The 22,960-nt window shown below is 43.9% G+C and overlaps 1 protein-coding gene across 4 annotated transcripts in view; it reads right to left on the minus strand.

The window, feature by feature from the left end:
* Nucleotides 1-22,960, minus strand: part of ZDHHC8 (zinc finger DHHC-type palmitoyltransferase 8) — an 85,154-nt gene that overhangs the window by 35,010 nt on the left and 27,184 nt on the right. Inside the window, exons 1-3 of one of the 4 annotated variants that reach the window (XM_048963951.1) lie at nt 6,130-16,398; nt 6,015-6,042; nt 5,170-5,495 (exon numbers count right to left, since the gene is read on the minus strand). The exons of 2 other annotated variants lie outside the window; for them this stretch is intronic. The gene's annotated coding sequence lies outside the window, so the exon portion shown is untranslated. Of the gene's footprint in view, nt 1-5,169; nt 5,557-6,014; nt 6,043-6,129; nt 16,399-22,960 lie in introns of those variants that run through there. One more of the 4 variants, XM_048963952.1, reaches the window with a different exon arrangement.

Consider the following 22,960-nt stretch of genomic DNA (forward strand, 5'->3'; position numbering starts at 1 on the left):
TTTGTCCAAACCTCTGATGACAGATAGCAAAACAGCAGCCTCTGAAATCAACAACTCAGGGTAAAAAATGGTTGCGGCAGACAAACACAAAAGTGGTGCTGAGACATAAATTACATAATCTGAACAGAGAATGACACGCGTGTTTGTGCACTTTCCCGATGAAGTCATTGTACGAAGCTGTTCTTCAGCTCCCCAGGCAGGCAAAAATGCGCATGGATAGAAAAATGCGCATGGATAGAGCTTTACCTAATGTGATGAAGCTACAGAAGTGATGAATAACCCTTGTGTTGATGCAGTCAGTGAGGAGATGCTGTCAGACCATAAGCACAGCCAGGAGATTTGCCAGTGTTCAAAGACGTTGCATTCTCTACCTTCTGCTTCCTGCCTCAGGCTCCTGGCACGCACACCTCCTCCAAAGCCATCTTTCATTGCAGCCCGGAAAGCACATTTTTCTCTTCCTTCTCCTATTCACCTTAAAAGTCCTCCAGATTTCCAGGGATGTTTTTCAGCTCCATCTCTCCCTTATCAGAGAGGCTAGCTTTGTGCACATCCATTTATTAACATACAGGTTAATGTGCTGGACTGTGATTATCATGTTCATCTTTCTTGGGAAATTCTTTGCAGCTGCGGTGGCTGATTGCAGCCATCATACATTTGGGCTTCATCTTTTTTGCATGTTTGCTTCCTCTTGTGGATATAGACAACAAAATACTGCACATGCATGGTTTATATGGATCAGCAGATTGGCATTAGATTAACTCCTGTTTTTACAGATTAGTTCCACGAGCTCAGATTTCATCTCTGTTCTGCAACACCTCCAAAAGATCTGCAGTTAAAGTTCTGGGAGAAAAATCAGCAACTTACAGAATCATAGAATCATGAATTTCTCAAATATGTCATAACAGATGAACAAAAAAAATGAAGGTTCAAGTGAGATGCACTGAAGCCATGACAAATGCAAACAATAAAACCACAAAGAAGCATCAGGAAAGCTACTCCAGCCATGCCCTGCAATGGTTGCAGTGCTATGACTTTGGTAAGTGGTACAGCAAGTTCACATTGACATTTTTACTAATGTAAGCAATTCTGCTTGGGCCAGCAAGCCTGCGCATGTTAGCAACCTGCCAGGGGTGTTTTCAGCTAAGAGTTCATGGTCTAATCTTTTGCACACAGGCAAGAGAGTAATTGGAGCATTGTTCATATTGTTCACAGGATAAGAGCTCTTCTGATTCAACCCTGATGCTTGAACTGCACCATCTCTCAGGAGACAAGAGGAAAGACACAAAGATTATAGTGTGGGTAAAGGGCCTTCAAAACTACAATAGAGACAAAGGATTTTTTGCACGTTAAGCAACTAAGCTCATTTCTGCTGAAAAAAATCCACTCCTGCTAAAGGCTAACATTACGCATGTAGAAAACACAAACCTGAACAGGATCTCCTGTGACACAGAAAGGCAGAAACCCTTCAGTTCTCAAGCAAAGCCAGCTTTGGTTCTGCTCTGGCAAGGGGTGGAGACCAAGCAACCCCATTTTTATCTCCAATGTTTGCTCTCCTGCAATTCATCAGTACCTCTGCACTGCGTTCACATCACTTTGCAAATGCTCCACAACACAGACTGGTCTTCAGGACAGCGGAGAAAACTCAAGTGGAAACTGCCTAGATGTGCTTGACACCTCGTTTGCAGGCTGCTTGTCATGTTGGTATTAACAGTGCAATGGCAGATCTACTGTGGAACAAATTCCTTATAAATATGGATTCATCAAACTGAAATGTCTAGGTAATAAAGATGGCTGAGAGACACAAACCCACAAGCAGAATCATGTTTCAGATACTGCAAAAATCAGCTGCTCTGATAGAATATAACATCTTCATAAATCTCCAACATGAGAAATAAGCATTTAAATAATACTGCAGAGGACAAAAGAAGCGTTAGAAGACGCAAATGAATGAGAATCACAGACACATCAACACTGCATTTTATTACTGCACTACATTCTCAGGTTGCATAAATAATCGTACACATACTCTGTGGCTGCACTAAGCCACTGTGACAACTATGACCTTATTGTGGCAACAAAATGACAAGAAATCCCTGGAGACCTAGCAATATTTTGACACCACAATCCTGCAGCTATCTCCACAAGCAATTAAATGAAAATGCTGCCCTGCCTCCTGCTACATCCCAGAGAGCTGCAGCCGGCAGCTCATCCTGCCTAAGAAAACACTGAACATGTATAACCAGTGGCTGACAGCTGCCAATCAGCCCCAGCTGAGTCCGTGCAGCTTCCTGAAGCGGACCAGATAGATTTGCAAGAAAAATGCTATCCTGTATTCCTCCAAAGATGTTAAAAAAATGGTTCCACATGGGTTAATTTTCCTGAAATGGATTCTTATATTCCTTCATGAGGGAAAACAAAATAACAAGTAGAGCTGCGGAAGACGCCAGATTGCTTTCTATGCCAGCCCTTCTTGTGACCCCAGCACGTGCACAGAAACTGGGACATGCTGCACTGAGCCTGGCAGCAGCCACCACAAACATCCCAGAGGGGAAACACGCAGGTGAGGCTGACCAGCCTGCTGCTCACAGGGCCTTGCTTGGCTGGCAGCATGGGGAGGCTCACAGCCCACTAAAATGAGCTGGTGATGCCATATAAAAAAGCCCTGGGAAGAGAACAAGAAGAATGCAGGTGTTTCCCAGGGAGTAAAGGAAAAAGAGTTGTTAAAACAGACAACCTTGGATTAAGTGTATAAAGGAATAATAAGTGAAATAAGGAGTGACTGAATGTAGAAGAGAGCAGCAAAGAAGCAGCATACAGGACAGAAAGAACAGAGGAACGCAAGAGTAAAAGAGGCTGCAGAAAGTACTGCCAGAAAACAGTGTTTCTGTTTTTCATGGTGCTACAGTAGTACTGTAGTAAAGACAGTGGGGGCATTTTTGATCCAGGAGCAGCTTCACTTGAGGCCCACTTTCCTGCTTCTGCCTCTGCCTACCAAGGGCCATGCAAAAGGTGACAGCTACAGCTACGTTTGGTCCTTCCTACGGAGGTGCAACCCCTGCTTTGTGACAGACAGCCACTTCCCCAGGATGCTCAAACAAGTACTGTGGCAACCAAAGGATGCACCATGCTGGAATGGAACGTGCGGGAACTGATCTTAACTCCTTATTCAGGGTTTTACCTCTTCTCATCACGCTTGTCTACTGCAAGCAAAATTACTTTCTGAAAGTCTTAAATCATGTGGTCATCAAAAAAAGCAGCGCCTCAAGCTTCTGCCTGGAGGCCTATGCTATAGCATTTGTAGGCTCAATCAGAAGGCAAAGTTTGCTGATTGTCAGACAGCCATTTAAATTTCATTTGCTCATCTGTACCAGAAGCATCCAACGCTAACACATTTTTAGCAAACAGCAATCATTTGCTTTGCTTTACAGAGGGCATCAGACATCAGTTTAAAATCTCCCACTGCTGCCCATTTGCCAAATTCTGCTTTCAGAAGACTCATTTCAAAATGTGTTCAGCTTTATTTCTTATAATGAGCAGTCAGGAGCCTTGTTTTACTCTAGAAAAGTATACTAAAAAGATATATGCTTTTATAAAAACATCAAGCTGTTTTCCTTTATTACATCAAGGTAACAACTTGTTCTTATCTTGCAGCAGGAGTTGCGATGTAACAGCAAGCGATACCTTGTCTAATTCAACAAGGGCAGAGGTATGTGGATTGTGAGTCTCACTGATACATGGACATTTCCAACTCTCAAAGGGGAAAATGTGATTTAAGTACTGCCAAATTGCTCAATTACAGATATTTCTTACATGTCTGACCTAAGAGGACTGACTGCTGAAATGCAGACTTAACCAAACCACCACAGTTTCCTCTACAAGCCATCCATCCAGAGTAGAAGGACAAGAGGAGATCTGGATTTATGAGTTGTGACACGAGATTATAGATCTTTGGTCTCGTTTTATGATTTGGAAAACATTCAAGCAGGGAGTTTCTCAGACAAAGCAGCTATTGGTACTTTAATCATGTGTTCCAGTGTAATGGAGCAGAAGCAACAATTGTTTCCCTGCCTTAATATATGCTTATCTTTTTTGTTTGGTGCCAGCAGCTGCAGCAACAAAGCATGTAGCCAAATCTGCAAAATACTGAAAATGCAGCTGCTAACACTGTAATGCAGAATAGCCCAGATGAAGCACATTTTCCTTTTCACTTTAACACTACTAAAGTCTGTAGAGCTCCCAGCACAGCAGAAGGCACTGCAGGTGGCACACCAACTAGGGCTTCTGCACCCCCACCAAGGGAGCGTGGCAGGAAGAGGATGGCTACTGACACTGACGTACCAGGACTGCAGTTTGTACCAGTGACAGTGAGAGCAGAGGATGGTTTTTACTCATGTTGTCTGGACAGCTGTGCTCTAACATTCATTTTCTTATTCAGGATCAAATTGCCCCAAACTTGCTGCTTGACAATTCCAAAACAAAGAACTTGCCCTCTGTTTCATGCAAATTAACCAAAATTGTACCATTTTGGATGACTGTTCTGAACACGACTTTCAAACTTTGTCAAAAATTTTTCTAGTATTAAAAAAACCCAAAAAACTCCTTGTTCAATTAAATGCCAGTAACTTCGTAATTGTGATACTCATGTTGACAACATTTTGGACCTAAATTTTGGAAGGGTGTTGTCACTGATATTTCTTCAGACCCAAACTTTTCATCATATATTATCCCAATTTTTTTTTAAATAGCTCTAGCTTGTTCAAAATGCCATTTTTTCAGTGATTGAGCTGTTCAAAAATCCTAGCCAGGGATCCATTTTATGAGGAGCTGCATAAACATGGCTGCTAGGAAGAGTCTAGTACAGAGAGCAACATATTGGTTTCAGTTCTGTTTGGAGAAGAACCTGGCAGTGACCACTGAAACACACCAAACATGCTTCTGTGACCCCAGAAAAGATATGCAATGTGATTGCATTAAAAATAAAATGAAATTTAACACTGAAATGCAAAAAGTGCAACTGTGATTTAAAAGTCAGGTTTTTTGCACAGAAGGGAGATGGCACCTGAGGCAGGGAGGAAGAAGAGCAGCTGAGGAGGAACGACAGGTCTGAGCAAAGAGGAGTGAAAAAAAACCTGAGACAAAACCAGAGCCAAGGAGGCCAGCTCTGCATACCAGGGCACTGAAGTAACTAAGGAACCACGAATGCTGAAGGGAGGCTTCCAGTATTCAGCAACTCCACATGGAGGGCTCTTCAAATTGTATTCTGCTTCAGTTGCATCACTTTCCTTCACAACTATTCACTGCTTTCAGGGCCCAGCAGAAATCCAGCGTGGAGCCAAAAACAGATGGGAGAACGTTTAACAGCGAGCAGATTGACTCAGGGCCAGGAGAAAGCCCAAAGGCAGCAGTGATCCAGAGATGAGGCACACAAGGCTACAGGTTGAAAGTGCTCAGAGAACCGTGCTTCAGGTGGCTGCTTCAACAGGCTCCTATGGATGCTGTAGGAAAAGATCAAATAATGGTTATACACAGTTTGCAGTGGGTTTAAGAATGGTGAGGGAAGGAGGCAGCAGGGGAAGATTGGTTGTTTTATTTGCTCAACTATAAAATATTTCTCAGTTCCATCTACAGTTACAATCCTACCAAACACTTTGTTGTCACAGAAACATATATTTGAGATAGTATGGCTTCAATTTATCCAGTATGTGTAACAGTTGTAAGGAGTTGGACTTTGGACATGTAATCATTTTGGTAGGTGAAATGAACTCCTCAAAACAGTGGGGCAAAGCAAAAATACACAATGAATTCTCCTTAGCCAAGGAGACCAAAGAGTAAGTCATTATATTCTGCATGTACATAAGGTATTAAATTGAAACAAAACAAAAAAGAAACACTTGAGCAGAATCCTTTGCATGAGAAATTAGTTGAGACTGACTTCAATTTCAGATTGAAACGATCTCTAGGAAAAACTTTTTGGAACGGATGAGGAATTTGTTATAACTAAATAAGCTGCTTACCTTCTTGCTGGATGCCAAGTTCTCATTCCTAGAAGAGAAGAGGAATACATCAGTGTTGTACTGTCAGACTGAGGGCGGGGTGCAGCTAGGAGAATTTGCCGAAATGGCCACTCACCCAGCTGTGTTCCTCTCAGCTGAAGAAGGTCACCATCCCTGTGGCACTGGTGTCATTCAATCAGGAACTGGTGGTGGCTGCTGCAGTTGAAATTGGTTACAGCAGAGCAGATCTTGCATGGCAGATGACTTGTATCCCCTGTCAGCTCCTCCACAAAAGAGTGCAACATTCCCCAGTAGCCAGGTTAGATTATCTGACTGAAAGCTTTTCTTGGCATATTTCTGTTGGCTTCTTAAACTATTGGTTCTGTAAACCAGAAAATTTTGGGTACAATTCACAGCAGTCTATAGCTTTCTCCCTCCAAAATTCTACTTCCATTAAAGTTTGCAGTCTTCTTGACTTCCCTTGCTGGCAAGGCAACACACCACTGCCTCTTCGTTGGATTCTTTTTTGCTTTTCTCATTACAAAAAAAAAAGTAGTCTGGCTTTTCCAATCAGTTGCACCTGTGTGAGATTTTTCCCAGGCAGCAAAATCACTCCCAGGGAAATCCTTTTTTGTAACCACTCTGGATACTTCAGCAAAAAAAGTTTCAACTGCAGTAATAACTGTGAATCAAGAAATTGGTTTTGGTAATCTTACGGGATTGCTTACAAGTCAACTAAATGTCTAAAATTACTGATAAATGCTTATCAGAGTTAAACTGAATTGAGATTTCAGTTGATTATCCAAAGCCTTGGAGACTTCTTAACTATGCAGAATGTGTTTATTACAGCTATTGACACAAATCAGTTTATCTTGAGCTTATTTCACGTAATTAAATCCTTCTAGGACAGATGCTGTGTTTGTCTGAAGTGTCTGATGCACAGTTCTGGAAGATTCGTTTACCCCAATGCAGTTAAATGCAGCTCCAAGTCCAAGTTCCTCTATTTGTTGTGACAATGGATGTTTGTCCTTTCTCCATCATTTCTCTCTCTTGAAGAGCCTCTGCATGCATTCCCTATCTCTGCCAAGATTAAGGCATTACCTAGCATAACTGACCTCGGTTCAAACAAAATTCAAGGCAGCAGTTTAGACATGATGAGATCGCCCTGCTAGCAGTGTTTTCAGGAGGGTAATGAAGCTGTTTGCTCCAGGATCCACCACAGACTGCTGGAAGCTTGGAAGCTTTCCTGACTCTCAGCCACTGACACAGCATATCCAAATGCACTGGGGCTGTGTGAGCCTTTGGTGTAAGGCAAGCTTAAAGGAAAAGATGAGCTCAAATCCTTTTTTCTAAGGTACATCCTGCAACTCATCATTTATTTTGAGTACTAACAATGAAGTTATGGAGAAGTAAATTGAACTTCCAAATCAGGGAGAAGAAAAAGGCTCCCCCTAAAAAAGCTGATTTCCTTGGTAATCAGCATTTCCCTATGAAAATTAAAGAACAGCTCTTGAATGAATGAACTCTTCCATCACGACTGCAGAAGTAACTGACCACAAATCTAGTTTAAAGTAGTGGTAGGCTGACTCCCAATGCTAGGATTTATATTTTAATGCCAAAAGACCTAAGTTTAAACCCACAAACTCTTTTGGGTCATCACATAAGTGCTCTGCATTTTCAAAAGGAAAGATAAGACTAGGTCCAATGGTCTGTTCTGGCTTTAATAAATAACAGCACTAAAAATCTATGAATCACTCTCCCCTTTCTGAGTCAAAGCTTCCCAGAATCATCCCAAATCTCCCTCCTCCAGCCTTACTCCAATAGAAACCCCCCACAAAGTGAATTGAGGAAACTCAGTGCTTGATCACAAGAAGTTTTCCCTCCCACACAGCAAGTGTTTTTCCATTCTTAGAAAAATACTGCTTCCTTTCCCTGAATGGAGCACCGCTTTACAGATACCCCTCCATGTGAACAGGCAGAGGCAGGAGCTGTTGTTTCTGGGAAGGAGGGCAGCCTCCCAGTGTGGTGACAGAGCCTGACACAGCTGGAGGAGAGCATTACCTGGAGAAATCATCCATTGTGAATGGACAGTTAGCGACACACGTGCTGGAGCTGTGCAGCATTCTGCAAGGTAATTCTGCAGACCATTTCCCTGGGAAGCACGTTCTGCACAAGCACACACAGTCATCTCCTGGGAAACCTTGTTCTGCTTCATTTCTGATCGCATCTGAAATCCTTAAGTATGTGACCTAACCTTAAAACAATGAGACAAATCAGGTGAAAACACAGAAAATGGTTACCAGAAACTTATCCATTTCAGCCTTTCTCTGGCAGAAGACTGGGCAGAAACAAAAACAAGCTTTAATAAGACTGAAGATGTCAGGGAAAATCATCTCCAAGAATGGGAGAGGAGCTGGAGTCATAAAATCAAGCAGATGGCAGAGAATCAGAAAACCCTCTGTTGGGTTCCAACTCCTCAATTAACTTTATATTCTGATGCACACTAGAAAGAGACAGCACCGACACAATCTAGTTGCTCCCTTTATGAGCCAGAAACGATCTCTTACCCTTCTTCAACCTTCCATGATAATCACCCAAGGGGTCCATCACACAAAAAGCAGGATGCCAGCCCCTGTGGGCTGCATGAGACGGGTTTTCCCCACCACTTCTCTGCTCCAAAAGCCAGTCCGTAGCATTACAGCTCAGTACCAAGTCCTTCAAGGGATTATGGTGGATTTACAAGGCAAATACTGCGGTGACTCTGAAACCACCTGCAATTCTTTGATGAATTTCAATTCTTGGGAAAGATTTTCGTGTGACGTCTGAGAAGGCATGAGGCCCTCGTGTGCCTCCAGGTCATTGAGCTAAAGATCTGTCTTGTCATTTGGGCATCGCTCCAGAGAGACGTAACTGAAAAATCAAGCCAGGAGACCAAAAAGGAGACCTTTCTGACAGCAGAAAAGAAATGCAAACTTCAGCATATGCTGCCAAGCAGATGTGAGCAGTGAAGATAAGGAAAACACCTACAGCATTCCAAATTAGGGTTTAAAGAGAAAGCTTAAACCAATTTCCAATTAAGTCACCAGACGCAGTGAATTAACGCTGGCTCTGACACTGTGACTAAAGGTATGTATGCAAAATCAGCTGGGAAGAGAAGCAGGGTTACTCAGGTTAGCACCAGTTGGATTACTTCTGCAATCTACAATTAATCTTCAGGCAACACGAACAGTGCCAAAACTCCACGTGGCCAGTTAGAACTGGGGAAAGAAGCCAACAAGGGAGGACAGCTGTCCAAAGGGAGCACAAAAGCGGATTCCAGCAGCTTTGCTTGCGGGCTCTGTTCACGCTGCTCAGCTCTGCACAATGCAGCCTGGCAGCCGTTGCCTGACTGAATTAGCAGCGTGTCCCTAATGAGCCTGCCTGACAGTTCAGTATGCTGCCATTAACCAAGCAGTCAATGAGACCTCGTGGGCCTGCCCCACTGCGTGCTCAAGCGACGCATTTGTCCCTCTCATGGCTATTTCCTTACAGATGGATTAGTGATCCATCACAGAAGCTTGTGATTTTCTTTCTGCGAATATTTCCAGAGGAACTACAGCTTTAAGCTGAGGGGTAGGGAAGGGACAAGTTCCCAAATCCTCCTAGATTTGCCACAAGTAATTCTCATTACTTCTGTCTGAAGAACTGTGCTGAAAAGGGCATAGGAGGGGAATACTGCAGAATTCTGTAGTCTACCTCCGAGCACCTCTTTCCTCGTTAGTGGGTGTTTGAGTGCTCTTGAAAACACTTTCATGAAAACCAAACAATCAGCGTAAATGCCATTCCAAAATCTACTCTTCCGAATCTCTCTAAAAGTGTAACTAAAAGTGTGCGACACTTGGGAAGCATGGGAAAAGCATGGGAAGCTTTCTTCTGGCTTGTTTAGCTCCTTCCTGTTTTGCACATAGCAAAGCCTGCTTTAATTATTGTCCATTTCACTAACTCTTGCAAAGGGTGCACCTCAGCCCAGTGTTGGTGATCACAGTGCACACAAAGCAATACACTGTCTGCACTTACAGCCAAATTTGCAGCTCTGCTGTGCAGTTTAGTGAGTTTAGCATTTCTATGAATTAGCACAATTAAGCTCTGGATAATATCCAGACTTCAGGACGTAATTCCCACGCAGCGTTTGGAGAAAGACTTTCAGCATCTTTCCTCCAAGACACAAAAGAGTTCCAGTGACACAGTACAGGATTTTTTCCCCTTCAACCTGATACAGCTTAAAATGGAACACTGCTATTGACTGACGGAAACCACCCCTTCCTTGGGGCATTTTATGCATAATGTTTTGGAATGTATCCAGCTCCATAACGTAAGAAAGTATCCAGACATAAAGCTAGGAAAAGAGCATGAGGAGCCCCAGACAAAAGTGAATAGCACCTTACACTTGTTTTGTAAAATTCATCCCATTTAGCACCACATGGCTGGACAACCTCTTACTTCCCAAGCCACAGATTTCCCCAGTCCTGCTGCAGCTCCCATTCAAGGCCAATGACTCAACACCTCAACAGGGAAAACAGTCCAGGCTGAAATTCATACCCAACAGGATGGGAGAATGCTGAGCTCGTTGTGAGGAGGAAGGAAGGCAAACCCATTAGCAGACAGAAAGGAAACACGTTTCAATAAGGCTCTTTTGTCTTTAGAAAAGGGAAAGCAGGCAGCGAAACACATTCTCCCCTCTACACAGTTGTGTTTATGTAGACTTCTTGCTCAGAAAATATCTTTACTTTCTGTAAAAGACTATACAAAGAAAGAAAAAATACAGAACTGCTTAAGAAAATAAACCTCCCAAATGAGGAAAATAACTCACATCTGTTCTGGAAGAGATCTAAATATTTGCACCTTTCAAGCAAACAGGAAAAGTCCAATAAACAATATACAGGCTAATTTTTACAGCACATCCCTTGAGCAATGACTGCATATCAGACCGTGTGAGTGGCTGGACACAGATTTGGGGCACTGCTTGGCTGCAGACCCTCTTTGCTCTTCTGTACCCAGCACATAAGAACGGTCGTCCCAGAGCTCTCTCTAGCTGCCTCTGAGACTCCATCAGCTCACAAGACCCCTTCATTACGTAGCTGTACAGATTGCAAAGGAGAACTCAACAGAGAGTAAGAAGGTGCGTCTGGAGAGGATACAGAGGGAAGCTCCCCAGGACAGGGCCCTCAGCATGCTGCACAAACACAAGACTTAGTCTTTGATGCATCTGTCTTCCCCATATTTTAACACCGTTCCAGCAAGCTGGCCCAGAGCCCCGGCGCTGTATGTGGTGCCAGCAGTGCCGCTCGGAAGCAGCGCTGCGGGCTGTGGGGCCACCCGTCCACACGGTGCAGAGCAGCACTGCTGTGCTGATGTCCCTGCATGCACGCGCCTGGAGAGTATTTCAGAATTGCAGCACCTCCTGCAGCTGCGCCTGTCCATCTGTTTCCTGCTTTTGATGAAAACTCAGCAGCCTGGCTGCACAGGATTTGAGCCTGAACAGGATTTTTTTTTTCCCCTTTCCGCCCCACTCTATAAGAAATTGGGCGTTAAAGCACAGCTATCGAGCAAGATCACAGAAGACAAAGTATTACGGGTTATCAGATTAGCTCCCTTCCGTCTGACAGCTCCAGGAATAGGAGCATGACACAGCCACCACCAAATAAAAGCTGTGGTATTTCTGTGCTTCCATTCACAGGTTTCAGGCAAGGAGGCTGTGCATGAGCACGAAGCAGCCCGCAGCGGGCCGTGCCGCAGAGCCCCTCCGAGCACACAGCAAATGCAGCTCAGCCACCATTGGTGCCACCGCACACAATGCACGCTTCAGAAAAGCGCCAAACAAAAGGAGATTTGTGAGATAATGCAGTGGAGCAGGGCTGAATACTTAACATTTTGAGAAAGGCAAGGGCCAGCCAGCGGAGCAGAGGCACACGCTGAACAAAACCTTTCAGGACAGCCTGAAGCTGCCCACGTTACCAGCTACAGGCCTCCACCGCCAGCGTGAACTGAGGCTCGATTGTGCAGTGCAGATCAGAGGCTTTTGCCAGAGTCTAGCAAACTGAAAAGCTTTCTAAGTTCACAGCAGCACGGGTGTTCACTCCTATGACCTCCTCACCCTCCCCTGGAACAAGGACCTTTAGGAAGAAAAGTGGCAGCCTGAAAACGCAATGAAGAGTGGGACCAACACTTCTCCAAGAGCAAAACAGTTCCTGACACCACCTGGTGCCCCCATGCTTTCTGGAGGATGGTTCTTCTCTGCAGATTTTGGCTTTCCATTGCAGCTGGATAGTTTTCTGGTTACAAAAGGTGATAACTTATTTAGCCTCACTACAACCATTATTTTACATTAGAGTCATCCCCTTATCAATTAACCCTAAAACATACTATTGCTTGAGCTCAGAGAAGCAAATTCTCTTCCCAGCCATGCTCCGAACATCTGGCTTTGGAGCGGGACATCTGCCCAGCACCCAAACTACGCTGATGATGAAGGAGCAGAGCAAGGATCCCACCTGGAACCTGCACTACTCTCCACGCAGTGTGTGGCCACACCTCCTTCCAGCCCAATGCTGCAGACTCAGCCCGGCGCCAGCCCTGTGTGTCTGCCATCCTTGGGCAATATACCATTGATTTTGAAGCACTCTCGACTGCAGTCACAGAAAGCAGGGAAAATATTTTGGCCCAGCATCCTCTCATCCATTGCTTATTGCAATGCTGCTCTCCAGGCAACTGTGCTGGCTACAGGCAGAGACAGGATGTAGGGCTAGATGGACCCAGTACAGCCGAAGTAACAGTTTAAGAAAAGCACTACAAAAAGAAGTATCAATCAACACAGAATCACAGAATCACAGAACTGTAGGGGTTGGAAGGGACCTCCAGAGATCATCGAGTCCAACCCCCCTGCCAAAGCAGGTTCCCTACAGCAGGTTGCACAGGTAGGCATCCAGGCAGGTCTTTAACATCTCCAGAGGAGACTCCACCACCTCCCTGGGCAGCCTGTTCCAGTGCTCCATCACCTCACTGTAAAGAAGTTCTTATGCACATTTGTTTATTTCAGTATAGTGTTGGGAACTGTTTGGCCTGCAGAAGGTTGGCAATGAGGGCAGATGCAGAGCATGCCCAGCTTCCAGACCTGCGCTGCACAGTTGGAGAGCAGTTCTCAGTAAGAGCCTCATAAAGCCACACACTGCTCTTTGGTCACTCAGCATTAAATACTCTGCTCAGAAATAGACCTATTTTCAAGTGCAGCTTTTTAAACTGAAGATTATTTCTAAACCTACTGCAGTTTGGCTTAAAGCAGTAAGTAGACAAAGTTCCAATTGTACTAATAGATCAGATTAGCTCCTCACCATTCACATATTCATCTGCGTAAAAGGTGCACTTCTCATTTATACCTTCTTAGGGAGGAAAGGAAACTTAATTTCTCCAAAGACTTACAGCGAGTATAAACCAAAATTAAAAGCACTTGCTTCCATAGGACTTCATTATCTGGCATATAAACCTCCATTCTGTGATCCCATTAACTCGGATTGGATTTGGGCCAGCTGATTCTGAACAGCTGGAGCCCAGCAGACACCTGCAGCCATTCCTGCCATGGTGTTGTGCACTCCCTCCCACCTCCCCTTCTGCATGCATTACCACCAGGGTCCAGGCTGGAGAACTGAGAAACAATAACAGGCCAAGGCCCCACCTTATCCCTGAAGCACTCTTAGCAAACATCGGCCTGGGCGCAGCTACGTGAGTTTTTTAAGAGCAGTTTTAAAGTTATTTTTACTTAAAGCTTTCCCTCTGGATGCAGAGCCAGCTCTTCCTTGAGCGACTACTTAACTGACTCTTAACCAGTCAGATTAGAAGTCATACCAGTATCAAGAAAAACATTTACTTAATGCTGTAATCTTCTCAAGGGCAGCCAGGAAAGACAGGCAACTACGATGCATGGGTGCCTGCAAGCAAGCATCTGCCCTCCCGAGCTGCCTTGCAATGCGCCTGCAGCTCCGGGCACAGAGCCAGCGGCTGCAGCACTTCGTCAGCCCCCAGCGCAGCCAACAAGCCTGCAGCCACCGCTGTGCCTGCGAGCAGCGTCATCTGCAAAGTTACAGACGTGCCTACTTAAAAGCGTGCTATAAAGGCAGCTCCTCAGAGCACTGAGCTGCTTTACACCTTCTAAAGTAATTCCAGCTGCCAGTACAGAAGGGATGCTATTTGTTATCCCATCCTTAGGGATTATGGTTGAATTATTTTGCAGTATATTATCCTCCACCCAGATATTCAGAATCATGCTGCCTGCTTGTCTGTGCAGGAAATAAGAGCTTCAGCTGTACCAAAGAGGAGGGAAATGCAAGCTGTGTCGAGGCTGAACCTCCCCCAGCTCCACTCCCCCCACCCTGAGCTGCGCCATCTCTGTGTCAGCGCTGCTGCGGCTCAGCCAGACACCCAAAGCCTGCTTAAAAACCAAGCGACAAAGATTAGAGATGGAGTGGCTTAAAACTGAAGTTCAGCAAAAACCTTTATGCATTTATCATAAAAAGATAGGCTTCGTGGTCTGTGAGGATATTACTTGGAAAACAATCTGCAACCGCGATGGATTTCCATAAGCTTCTGCAAGCACAGGTCTCTACAAAATGGGATTAATTCAAAACCTTATCAGCAAAAATTCATATGGCCCACTTTGTGGATTCCGCTTTACAGGGTTAAAATGTAAGCTGTCTGGCATACATGGAGGAAAACATTGTTTTTATAGCCACCGTTATGATCCTCAGCGTGCAATTCTGCCCCCAAGCAAGTTTGTTATTTCATTGTTAATAATAAAGTCCTAAAGGAAAAGTCAAAGGAAACAAAAGGGGGAAAAAAAAAAAAAGGAAACCTTGAACTATTTTTTCTATTTATCTTTTCTGCTGACATTTCCAATTCACCAAATAAATACTTATTACATTCCTTAAGCAAAATGATATTTAATCTATGGTTCAATTTTGAGATACTATGGATCTTAGTTCCATCCCCCTTTTTTATCTGTAGGCAAAAATACCCTGAACAAGTGTTTAATTTTGTTTCTGGTGAAGGAAATGCAGAAATGCCCACGGAGGCCCCAGCAGTGAAGCACAGCAGCTCGTGGGCAGCGCTCAGCTGAACCCTGCGGGAGCAGATGGCTCTCCCTCACCCTGAGCATGGCTGCTTTGACAAAGACATCAGTGACGAATAATTCCAGTTCTCTGAAGCCTCATCAGAAGCTTGCAAAGGGCACTGAGCACACGCTAGCTGGCTTCAGCAGGCTGATGTGAGTTAATACAGTTGAGACTTCAGAAAGGCCTCTTTCAGTTCAGCTGAAGATAGGCAAGACTGGTGAGGACCCACGCAGATTTTCTCTCAATACAACAGATTCTTCTGATATTAGAATTCAGCGCTACGAATTCGCTAAGAGAAAAACCCTGGAATATTCTGGGTCTTCTTCAGTGTTATTAGCTGCATTCATCCAAAAAAACACAGCAAGGCAACTTTTATGGCTAGCCTATTTTACCTTACATCCCCATTACGAAGTTTCAGTTCATAATTCAAGAGCCAACGAAAGCAGTCAGGTTTCGCCTGAGGATGAGCTAATTCCCAGCCTTTCCTTGGATGAGACCCAAGCACTAAAAAAGGGTAAAAAGACATTTGTCCTATTCAGGAGTTTTCAGGGCCTGTGAATATCAGAGATCATCACATCCTCTCTGTGCGAGGTCCATTCACAGGATCCATTGAGGGGTAATGGAAAAGGCTAAAGCTCAAGCCAACATTTACGAAGAAGATAATTCAAGTTTAATTGAAAGGTAATCCCAATCACATCTTGCCCTGGATGTTCGATGGAAAACAGTCCTTCCTTCCATTTCCTTAATGAATCAAAAGTGGACGTAACATTCAGTTAAAAACAGATCTGCTAAGATTATTAACACCCAAAGCTGAAGTGACCTTACATGTGCAGGTGTAAGTAGGATCAAGCTAGCTAAATTCATAGAGGTAAACATTGGGAAACTTGAGAAATCCAAATTAATCAAGGAGAAAGAAGCACTGAATCAGTAAAATAGAAACAAATAACATACTGGCAAAGACAATCATAGGGGAAGATATTCACAAAGCAGTTTTCTAATGGCAAACTGAACATGACATTACTGTTCACAGAAACAAGCTTAACTGTAAGAACAATTTCAGATATTCAAACTGGTCACAATTTACTCAAGTGAACTCTGAAGATCCTATAGAAACTTAAACTGTAGATTAGCTGCTTACAGTCCTAAACATGGTATGCCTAAGTCTTGATCCAAACTTCACACACAACCAGTCATGGTTACATGTATCTGGCTCAGTACTGCCTCTGACTAATGCAACTGTTTTCCAAAGATGAAGTTAAGAACAGTTAAGAACAAGCATTTTGCTTCAGAAAGAGTGTGCTGAACCTGACCTTTTTTTTTTTTTTTTTTTTTTTTTTTTTCCAGTTTCTGGTTCTTATTCAAAAGACAACTTGATTGATTTGCCTCTCATTTTCACGGATATTCTTTGACACATAAGCATGATAGAGGATGAATACATTTGCCAAGGCTGCCTGCCTTGAGAAGAAGAAGTGGTACATGGCAGACAAAAACAATGCGCAGACAACCATCAAACCTTTGGTAAAGAGAAGCAATACAAATGCTCTGCTTGCAAGTCACAGTCCTTCTTGGCTCACGCAGGATGTGTTACAGCAGCCCAGCCGTGTGGGGCTCCCCTTTCTCACTCCCCTCTGCTCCAAAGGGAGAGGAATACCAGAATTCCTTAGAAAATAACATTTGTTGTAAAGCAGAGCATAAGCCCAGCAGGCTCAGTCTGCTGTCTCTAACAGTGGCCAACAGCAGATGCTTACGGAAAAGTAAGGACTACTCATTCATCACATTTTATCTATTCTGTCACTTTGCGTCACTGATGGTAAGGCTCAGGGCAGGCACCTATCAAGATCATAATTTAGCACCAACGATAAAATTTTCCATTCTCATTCACAGGAAGTCTGTAAGAAATTCAAAGCAAGACATAAGGAGAAGGGCAGGTACATCTATCAGCTGTGCTTTTGGTCGAATGCGCTTTTTTCATAAGGCTGGATTTGATGACCCGTGAAGTTCCTCAATGCAATAATATCAAATCACAGAGTGCCTCATCTTCAAGCTCTCTCAAGTTCAAGCAGTCAGACAAGCCCCAAAGAAAAACAACCCAAGGGTCAGAGCTATATTTCAGAGAAAATTTGCTTCACATTTGAGGTAGCCTCTTGACTTCATCACTTAGTTCCACTTGACATCCTCAGTTATTTCTAATATCTCCTAGTACATGTTGTTTTAGAAATATACGTGTGTGTGTACATTTCATGTATAAAGAGGAAAATATGACAAGAGTTGCAGGAAAATGATATTGCAGTCCCCTAGCAAGCTGAGGTTGTATGAACTAGAAAAAGATACTGCTACTGAATCAATAATCAATAATAGCTATAGAGATTCATCTATTCATGGGTGGACAGAAGGGAGCTGACTAAAAGCTAGTGTTCAAAGAAGTGATATAACTTCTGACTCAAAAAATGACACACACACACACACAAGAAAATCACTTCCACATGCAGGAGAAGGGAAAATACGTGAGTTCTGCTAGCAATCTCATTTCGTAATCACACTTCAGTAGACTGCACAGAACAGAACTGAGTTATTTACACTAGTAATAGGGAAAATGAAAAAAACAAAACCAAAAATGACTTCACAGGCACAGAAGGGAAGAATTTCCTATTTCGCATCCGTTATCCTCTCATGAGTTCACCCCTCACTTCCAACAGCCGCGCTCTCCACTGCGTGCTGGCAGCAGGCAGAGCACAGTGCGTGCTGCATGCAGCCCTGAGCCCTGAGGATGGAGGTGACCCCAGTCCACACTGCCCAGCTCGCTGGTCAGCTGCTGCCGAGTGATGTGGAACAGCTGGAGTCTGCCTGCTCACTGCCTTCTTTTGAGCTGAGACATTAATTTATGTCACCCTCCTATTTCAGACAGAGCAATGCTTCTTCAGGTTTCTCGCTCTCTCTTCAAATGTGGTTAAAGCTGACCAATGAACTCAGAAGTTGTTCAGCTGACAGAGCAGTCACAGAAGCCTGGCATTTTCTTGGGAAGCAGTCTGAAAGGGCAAATAGTCATACACAGTATTCAGATCCAATCTGGGCATCTTTTGTTTGAATACCAAAAGCAATAAAGACAGATAAAAAGCTGCCCAACATAGAAGATTTTAAAAGCAGCAACTAGAAGTTCAACATTTGTGCATATCTGAGAAGCTGGGAACCATTAATATCTGAGTCACTCAAGCAGCACCCAGTCTGCATCCGTAACTTCTGCTGGCAGGCTGCTTCCAGTCACCAGGTGGCAGCCAACCTGACCCTGCCTGCCTGAACCTACCCCAAGCCCAGACTCACGTCATATCTGTTTTGTTCTTCTTTGAAAGATGAACTTTGGTTTAATCTCTTCTACAGATCCACATGATCACAAGTTGCTCAAGAAACATTTTATGGGTTTCTTGGATTTATTCACATTATTCATGCGGTAAAAATACAACCCCACGCTGGGCTAAAATTAGTACCACACAGCATGCCCAAGCACTCACACCTGTAGTTTTCACCTTTGGATGCAATTATATCATCTGCTTTGTATGCTACTAATTAGGCAACTTGATTATTCCATTGCACTTTCAGTAAGGTCTGATCTCACCATGCATCAGAATAAAAGCTCACTGTTTGCAGGCAGGAAGGCAATGCAAAGACCACAGCAGACAAGGCTAAGCCCTCCAGCGCCGGCTGCCAGAGGCCACTGACCAAACACTGCTGCTCCCAACACCTGAAACAGCGCAGTGCTGTCTGGAAATGGCCCTCTTGAAGGCAACCACAAGGAGCTCACACACCGATGGCTCTTGAGCCTGTTCATCACTTCAGCAGACGGTGTTTGTACTCTTTTCACTGAGATGGAAGCAATGGGAGTCACTGATGAAGCTTAGAAGCATTTAGTATAGTTTGAAGCCAGACACTGACTTGTAGCTCATGGTAACCTACATTTTGGCATCCTTAAGGAATTTGCAGGGGCTTCAAATACCCACTGACACTGAGCACTCAGTCTTGCCTTCCACTGCCTTCCTGCCAAGAGGGTGGACAATGAATACCAGATGTGACCTCCAGACCTGCTCTTTGTCATATCAGTTTTGCATAATGGAAGGGAGAAGCATCCACAAATAGCTGTGTACTTAGTTCCCCACTGCAAAACTGGAGGCACATCTTCAGTCTGTCTGAGAATCCCTGCTGGCAAGCCTTGGACCACAATGCCATTTCATAGAGCTGAGCAGGAAACGAAATAATCAACCTGTTATCAAATTTTGTCATTAATAATCTTTCCAACCTCCAATCAAATTGACTTCCCAAATATCAACATCAGTTGTATTTCAGAGCACACATCACCTGGTGTGCAGAGAATTCACGCTCAGTCTCCTAGCAGCAACATTAATAGAACCCATAATCCTTGGTTTCGTCCTCACCAAACACCACAGACCGAACACCAAAAGCCAGTATCACACAGCCACCCATACCAGATCTTCGTAGAGTTCAGCAGCCAGCATACAGAACATCAGAATTAGCTCAAAGAGTAATGTTCTCATCAAGTTGTACAAACATGAATGTTTCACCTTGATTACAAGCTAAATAGCCAGAAGGGGCACATATTTTTGACAATGTGCTTGTGTGACTGTAGAGATGCTCAGGGATTGCCTGGTTTTACAGAGCTGCATCTAGAATTAAAGCAAATCTCTAATGCTAGCGTGACGCCTTTGAAATTAAAAATATACACACGCTGACATATTTTCAAACTTGTCAGATCCCATCTGGAGCAGCACTCACTCATCCCTACCTCCAGCTTTAAAAAAGCGCTGCTCTCCTAATTACAAATGGAGAAGCACAATGTACACAACCCTGGGCCGCTCATCTGAAAAGGGCAGCAGAGACAGCAACTGCATCTGCATTACATCTATATACAGCATGCAGAGAGCAACTGGCAGATCCGAGCTTCTCCTGAGCAGGTTTGCAAAGCTCTCTTCCGATGGATCTCTCACACTCCTAACTCCCAGAAGGATGTGTGCTCCAACATATGTAAGTTTTAAGTCTTTGGGAAGCAAAGTACAACTGAGGGGTACTAAGAATTACAGGCACTTGCTAATTAAACAATTACAAAAGACTTGCAGAGCTTCTTCCTTCTCCCATGATTTGAAGTACCCAAGCCACTACAACATTGTCTTTCCTCGCAGCCTAAGCATCTTTCCCATAGTCTTAACCATCTACACCTTGTTCAAAACCAGCATCCCTTCCTCTCAGCCTGATCCCCTCCAGTTCTATCACCCTCAAAGACCATTTATGGCAGCTAAAATTATACAAAGATCTTACTGTTCTCTGAAACAGCCTCTGAGCTGCCTTTAACCTGCAATCAAGCTTACAGGAACTTGGTTTCCAGAGACTCTCTGAATTGCCAAACCCCTAGAGGTGGCAAAATTCCCTTCTTGCCAGCATCATGAAATATCGGAGGATACTGCAGCTAAACTGCAGGGTCCAAGAACAACCTACCTGTGAGCTGCATAGAAACTCCAATTACCAACACCAACTCTGATAATATGGCTTTGACCTTTACATCTGGACATCTTATGGAGAGATATGAACCACAACAACTAAGGCTAAAAGGTTTACACTTTGCAGGCAAACTTCTCAGGAAGAGAAATGAGGAATTGGGTCCAACACAGCCCCACCGTGCTGCCCTGTAAAGGAAACAGCTGGGATAAGAAGTAGCTAGGCAGACTGCACCTGATCACTGAAGCTGAAACTGAGCGCTCCTTAAAAACCAAAACCACTGTGTTATTTCATGAGCAGGGAGATAAGACCTGCAGGTTCAAGATGTAGGCCAAGTTTTCAATACTTGAATGCTAAAATAAGGCACTCTGTTCTATATTGGTTCAGGTATAAACTCCCGAAGCAGAATATTCAATTATGCATATGATTGATATTTAGTGCCAAAGAAAGCCCATCAGGCATTGTGTGGCTTTCAGAAACAGATTTAGAGTTATTTAGGAACGAAGAGCAGAGAGATAGATCTGGAGAAACAGGTGAATACTTGAGTCTTCCAAAGACTGAAGCACGGAGTTTGGGACGCGGTCTCAGAGTGCCCAAGATTAATGGTTTGCAGCATTCATTTAGCCCTTTTCTGGAGCTGAAGTCCATTGTGCAGGGAATACAAAACACAACTTTTTAATTGGTCAGTTTCACCCAAATGCACAAAGAATATTACTTAGCATCTTGCCCAGCCATCCTGATAAATGTTACTGGAAAATGTTCTAAAAATTCCCTCAGAGTTGCTTTCAAAGCTTAAATCTCTTTATTTAAATATGCAGCTAGCTAAATAAGTGTTAATTTGAGAGTTATCCATTCTGTTCTGTGTCATCTGAGATCCCTCACCCCACGGTCTGCTTCTGCACTTAAATAGCAGAGTCAGAGCCTCTGGTCTGAATGCATTGCAGTGCCTGCAGGACAGCAGCTCAGCACCCAGATTTAACTGCTTGGAAGAGATCTGAACAACCCCACTTGGCCCAGGAGCTCAGACTGGATCACTTCTATTCAAGGTTTAAGTCTGCAGTGTTTGCAATAGTTTATAAAGACAAAATAATTACTGAGTTCTCAAAGGACCAGAATCACTACAGAAGCCTATGCAAGATTTTAGTTTGCTCAACTGCATTGTAAATCCACCCACCATCCCACAAATCAACAGATTGTGCTATTCTGTTTCTTGGATGAGATTTTCAAGTGTCAGTTCTGAGTTGGCCAAATCGTGCAAGAGGATTCTTACTAGCAACTACAGCAGCAGAAAGCCTGCCATGCCTCTGGGAACACTGCGAGCCATCCCTACACAAGATGGACAATAACCCCTCTGGCTTTCCAGCCATCCAGGCAGTGAGAACTGAACACCACCAAATCACCGTGTAACTGGACTGTGATTGCTAACACCACTCCTCCCCAGCCACTAAGTAAATCACATAGTAAAACCAAATGCTAGCTATGAAGCTTCAAGATATAAAAATGAGCCACGGCTAAATTTCAAAGTACTACTTTCCACTAAAAGCCCTTATTTTAAGTATGGCTCTCCCTGGAAACAAAACCTTTTATTCCTCAATTACATATTACAAAATGCATATACATATTCTGTTGTGCTAGATGATAAAGCAAACCTTCCCACTTGCTGAAGAATATGGTGTGAAACATCAGAAAGCTGCTCAGCAGTGCTAATTGGAACTCTTCCCTCTAATACACCTTCCTGTGCTGTTCTGCAGAACTCGGTCACCAGAATGAAGACGTTTTTCAAAAAAGCCCCTTTTAAAATATATTCTTTGTAACCAGGATGGAGCTGTTTGAACCACGGGCATCCTATCTCTGCCTTGTGCAGTCCTTCAGCACAGTGTGAACTGCAAACTTCCACAGACCTGTTAGAGCAGCAGCATTATGTGGTACCTACACAAAACCCACGCTTCCTGCTATTGAGTCTGCTCAGCTTGTTTTTTTCTCTCAGTCCGAAGGCAGCAGCAGCTCCTGTTGGTCTATTCAGCAAGATCTGTTTCAAGCTCCATGCAACCAGCCCCACAGCCCAGCACCTTCCTGCTCCATTCGGCAGTGAGCAGAGCAACACAGCACACAGCACCTCTGTGAGATTATGGAGCCCGGGGAATTCCACTCATTTCTCCTAGTGCCTACACAAGCTCTCCGGTTCCTTTGCACGCTGTCAGAAAAGGTATTAATTCAACTCTTTTTCCACTTCCAAGAGGCAGCAAGCCTGCTCCATTACAGTGAAGAGCTTGTTAAATCCCAGCAGAGTTAATGGCTCTAATGTATGCCGAAGACCTGACCAAACTGAAG

This window comes from Lagopus muta, chromosome 17 (assembly GCF_023343835.1).
Source record: "Lagopus muta isolate bLagMut1 chromosome 17, bLagMut1 primary, whole genome shotgun sequence".
NCBI lineage: Eukaryota > Metazoa > Chordata > Aves > Galliformes > Phasianidae > Lagopus > Lagopus muta.